Raw genomic sequence first — 6000 nt, 5'->3', positions numbered from 1 at the left:
AATTGCAGAGAGGTGGACTTACCCGACTGGAGCTTGCAAAACTTAAGGAGACAACATCTTAGAAATTTGTGATAGAGTTTATTGTTTTGTATTTGTTCATATTTTACTGTCTCAATTTGCTTGTTGCTCTTATGGTTATGTTATACTCTAAAAATGGATGAATGCACTTTGTCGAATATTATTTATATATTTGGTAAGTATTCAAAAATAAATTAATATTTAAAAACTGTTTCTAAAATTAAAAATATAAAAAAAATTAGAAATTTATTAATATTTAAAAATTGACATTATAAAAAAAGGCGGGCTTGGACTGGGCTTGAGGTTATAGAAAACCCGTCGGGCCGGGCTTGGGCTTTGCCTATCATACCCGTGATGGGCTCAGGCCCAGCTTGGGCCTGTGTCATGAGGTCGGGCTTGGGCCTAAGCCAAGGGATACCTAGTCTCGGCTCGGCCTATTGCCATCACTAACCTCAAATCAGTTAGTGAATAATAGATTTTCCTTCAGCGAATTTCTAGAATTCTTGATTTTTCTTTGCTTTCTCATTTTCCTTCAAAAACCAATATCATAAGCAACCTGCGCAAAGCGCGGACTTTCAACTAGTTAAAGAATAATAAAGTCAAGCCTTACTTGAATTCTATATTAGTTTAACCCTCAAATGTGTTTTTATTTTTAAAATTTCTGGCCTCGGGTCTTTATCTTGTAAAATTTAAAATAATAATAATAATAATAATAATAATTGTGTAATACATGACTTTGAAGAAATTACTACATAAGAAAATACAACTTTGAAGATATTGAAGGAAAATCACTTTAGACAAGTTATTAATCAAAAGTGTTTGTTTAGTGAGAAAGCAAAGGAAAATATTAGAACATAAAGACTCATTAATCAAATTTCATAATTGACAAGACGTGTGCAAATTAATTATTATTTAATGTTTTCATTGGCATAGTTAGAGGTGTTATTATTTTTATTTTTTATTTTTCTTTATATTGATTTCAAATCATTAAGTACAATTTGCTATAGAGTACTGAATTATAAAGCAAAAGAATGAGTTAAGATGGCGGATTCTCTATTCCAGTTAATGAATTTGAGTGTTGGGCTATATTTATTACCCTTTAATATATTTTGTGAGTTATTTTATTTATTTAGATTTTATGTTTTGGGTGAATAAATTCAAAAGCATAGGAAAAGTCTTTTATTCGATCCAATTTGACGAGAATAAGTCAAGCTTTTTTTGGGCTAAAAAAAGTTGATGAGCCAAGGGGAAATTAAAAGAAAAATAAAAGAAGAATAAATTAAAGCGACCAAAGCAAAATTCGCCTTTCCAACACGAACAGGATTTGGATTGGCTTTTGAATTGCATTTAACAGTATGGGTCCATCAATTTATTAGAATTGTTTTCCCAAACCAAGTCTATTGAAAAATTTATTTCTTAAGGAATAAGGTTTTATTTTACCCTACGCCTATCTAAAACCTTATTCCTTTTCTTGTTAATTTATTACTTACTTGATTCGTGCACTTGCGATTTTTCATTGAGAAAATATGAGAGGAATTTTTGAATATTTATACAAGACAACAAGAAAATGTTTTGTGGAGGTATAATGTCAGTAATTCAAATTCAAGAGTTGGTTTACAGTTTTGTAGATTTCTTTTGACAAAAAGAGAAGAATGACGCACTGTAGAGAGACGATAAGGGCTCTCACTTCTGGATAAAAATGTTATTTTTTTCATTTGTTTTTTCCCTTTCTTAAAACTAAAAGATTTATTTCAAATAAATATATTTAAAATAAAATTGTAAACGAAAACTAACCATTGACATATTTAACACAAACTCTTCTAAATGAATAGAACCAGTGGTAATTTAAAAGGGTTTTATCGGTTGTGGAAGTAAAAAATTTCATATCTTTCACTTTGATTTATGTATTTCAGACAAATATGTCAAATTCATTTTCATTTTTTGCGTTTTCAGATACTATTTTTAGACAAACCTGCCAAACACGTATTCATTTTCCACCTTTTACAATCATTTTCAATATTTTCAAAAATACAAAAAACAAATACACAAAATTTATAAAAGAACACGCCCTAAAGAACTTAAGATGTTTTCTTCTTAAACATTTTGTAACAAATCAGGGAATAGTCTCTTTCTTAATGTCATCACATATCTGATAGAATTTAAGGTGAGTCTGACTCCTTATCTAATAAGACATTGCTGAACGGGGAGGATTACCCCCTCTTATAAACTAGTAGCCTTGAGTGTGCCTAGTCGGTGTGGGGCTCCAACACTCTCCCTCACGATCAATCCCATTTGTTGGGTCATGTTTGTTGATGGAGGTAATTGTTGGCTTTAACTCCTCACCAACTAGTCAAGCACTCAGCTCAACTGTGTCTAGTTATACTATGATAGAATTTGAATTGTGTCTGACTCTCCTCATCCAATAAGGCCTTGTTGAATAGAAAGAATATCCCCTCTTATAAACTAATAGGCTTAAGCATGCCTAGTCGATACGGGACTCCAATAATATCCTCTACGGTTAAAACTCCTCCGTAGTTAAAGTTATCTCCTTCTTAATATTGGATTCCCATGCCATAAGGAAACAAAATACTTTTTATGGATTTACCCCTAAGATATTGTTGATGCTGGATTGTTCCTTTGGGGATCAGGTGGTCCCCTGTAAAACCGTACAGAGGCATCGAGGCTAGCTTCAGGTCAGCCTCGACCAAGTTCATTCTATCGAAAGCGGACTTGAACAGGATGTTCACAGCGCTTCCGTTGTCTACAAGCATTCTGCAGACATTATGACACCCTATCAGGGGGGTGATCACCGGAGCATCCTCATGAGGATGGTGCAAGCGAGCTGCCTCTTTCTCGCAGAAGGTGATTGGTTCTTCCTTTCTGTCTTTTTCAGGTCGCTGCGAAGTGTTCATTACCCTGATCGGGTCATGGTGCGCTTCGCGAGCATACCTTTCCTGCGCTCCTCGCATGTTTCCCGCGAGGTGCGGACCTCCGAAAATTATATTTACATTGCTGTACCCGCTGCGATCACGACGCTTTTTCTTTCGCTCCCCTTGGTTTTCTTTTGGGGAGTCATCATTGTACTCCTTGAAGTGCCCCTTCTTGATGAGCTCTTCGATAGCCTGCTTTAGAGCTCGGCATTCATCAGTGAGATGCCCATTATCCCTATGGTAACGGCAGTATTTTTTGTTGTTTCTGGCCGTAGTAGGGGTTTTCATGGGTTCGGGCTCACCGAGCAGGCTGGCCTCCTCGGACTTGTCGAGGATTGCAGATATAGACACATTCAGCGGAGTGTATTGAGTCCTGTCGCGGTCGCGACGAGGAACAGGGGCATAGGACTTTTTCTGCTCATAGCGGGGTTTCTTCCCTTTTTGCTGATCATCAATGTCTCCTTTGCGATCAGCTCGCCTATTATCGCCCCGACCAGGTATACTGCTGGAAGTGCCGTGATCGCGACGGCGGAGTGCCGCCAATGAATTCTCTATTCGGAGATACTTTTCTGCCAGGTTATAGAATCTGGTGAGGGAAATATCGTCCTCAGCCTGCAGTTCCTTCCACAGGTCGGTTTGTGGGCAAACTCCAGCTATTATAAGAGTTCGGATGGACTCTTCTAGAGCATGAGCCACCTTGTTGAGTTCCCTGTGGAAGCAATCAATGTAAGACTGCAGGGATTCGTCTCTTTCTTGCCTTATGTTGCTGAGGTAGCTCAAAGGCATTGAGAACTTCCGATTGGCTTGGAAATGTCGCAGGAACGTCGTGCTCATCTGAGGCCACGAACTGATCGATCCCGCTGGGAGCGACCTTAACCACCGCTTGGCGTGGGAAGTCAGCATCACGGCCAAACAACGGCATTTTGCAAGGTCCGAAACCTGGTGGAGCTCCATCAGGTCGTTGAACTCATATAAATGATCCTGCGGATCATAGTTTCCATCAAACGGCCGCATATCTAGCATCCTGAACCCTGGTGGAAGTGGGGTAGCTAGCACTTCGGGAGAAAAAGGGGATGCAGAGGCGACTTGCGCCTGTTCGTTTTGCTGCACCCTTAACCTGTCCAAAGCTCGCTGCAGCTCCTCGATTTGTGGTAACGGAGCCAATTGGGGGTTGCTTTCACCTGTGCGAGCCCGACCTTCTCAGTTGCAGTTCAGGAAAGTCCGGAGGTCGGATTCCTCCTCGCCTCGGCCGGCATTTCCGGTCGTACTTGACACACGCTAACTAGAGGCGTGTGAAGGCGATGGATTGTGCGAGGCATTTTCACGACCCTCGCGGTGGTACGAACCGCCCCGCGAGGTGTGGGGGCCACCCGCATGATAACGATCGGGATCGTTCTGCTGGTGGTGATAGGAATCATCGCGCCCAGCATTTTCGCTTGGGTTTACCTGCGACGTGGCATGGGACAGCTCGGGATTCACTTTTTAACCGAGTCTCAGCTTCGCCAACACCCTGCTTGGGGCGTCTTTTGTATTCGCTGGTCCTTGGGAGCCCGTAGGCTTACTTTTTGCCACTTGCTTACCCTTGCGCCTACGCGCTGCAGTGCTCGCGGCACGGGCTATCGCCCTTTGCCACGCTTTCACGCGACCTGCAGGCATCTTTGACGGTTGTACCGCTCCGGCTGTCGTAGATGACATGCCTTGATCCAAACGGTCCAGCCTCTGGTTGACTATCTAGAGAGTATTGTTGAACCTCTCCAGGTAGCTTCTGATGGCAGGGTCGAGTTGCGGAGTTGTCATGATATCCCCAGCAGCATTTTGCGAAACTGGAGGTATGTTGGAAGGGGTGTCCCTCTGGGTTAGGGGGACTCCTTCAGCACGCTGGTTGACCTGCTCAGGTTCAGATTGGCGGGCCATTTGTAGCTGTAGGACCAATGGGTCGAAGATTCTCCTGATGAAAGGTAGATACTAAATCAGGCCCTCCTTCTAGCGCCAAACTGTTGATGCTGGATTTTGGCACCAACTAATTGTCACGTACGTAACGCTGATTGGCCAAGAAACACACATGATAATGATTATAGAAAGCGAAATAAATGCAAAGAGAGTTTTTAAAGTGGTTCGGATGCTAAGGTAGCAAGTCCTACGTCTACTGATTTGTGTTTGTATTGATATTGATAGTGTGGGTCAGGTCGCGACAGCGGACTGACTTACAAAAGATTTAGGAAAAGTAAATGTGTTGTTTACAGGAGAGAGAGAGAGTTTCTCAATGTAAAAATGGCCGAATCCCCTTAATGAAGGGGTCTTCTTCATTTTATATCAAACTGAAGCGTGTAATCATCATTAAATCCATGGGTTTGTGTGATTGTCAGGATATAATCCGGCTTTATGTCCCATTGCTCTCTTCCCAAGCTGATTTCGCACGATTTATTGCAGGGGAAAGGGACACGTGTGAGCTCCATATCATTTGGCAGGCCTGACGTATGCTTGTTACTCTGACGGGAGCAGGTCACTCTTCACTGACTTTCCCACGTCAGCCCTTATTTTTCCAGGCATAACAGATATGTAAGAGCCTTCACATGGTAAAAGTCATGGTGGGGAATTGAATCTTAATGTGTTAAGGGTGTGTTTGGGTAGCAATTCTGGTCTGCACTAAATGACCAGACTGAATTATTTTGAAATAATACTCTGTTATGTTTGATTTGGAGAAGGTTACACTTATATTAAATTTTGAAAAGCTCAACACTATTTCTTACAATTTAATTCCCATCCCCCCACGGGTTTGATTTGTGCAGAGACATGAAAACTAAAAATATGTTAAAAATTATTTTTAGTATTATTAAACTATTAAATAATTTTAAAAAGAATAAAACGTTTCTAGAGGGGTTTGTTGGACATCCGCCAACAGTTTCCGTGGCCGGTGCCAAGTTTGGCGGCACAGTCAGTACTGTCGGATAGATCACCGAGGTGTAAATGACAGAGGCATCAACAACTTTGTTTTGCCGGAAAAGCCCAAAAATAATTTTATCAAAACTTTTCCATTTTTTTTAGCGGAACG

The sequence above is a fragment of the Pistacia vera genome, unplaced genomic scaffold (assembly GCF_008641045.1).
Source record: "Pistacia vera cultivar Batoury unplaced genomic scaffold, PisVer_v2 Contig406, whole genome shotgun sequence".
In the NCBI taxonomy this organism is placed as follows: Eukaryota; Viridiplantae; Streptophyta; class Magnoliopsida; order Sapindales; family Anacardiaceae; genus Pistacia; species Pistacia vera.
The sequence above is the reverse complement of the archived record's forward strand: the minus strand, read 5'-3'. Positions refer to the sequence as shown.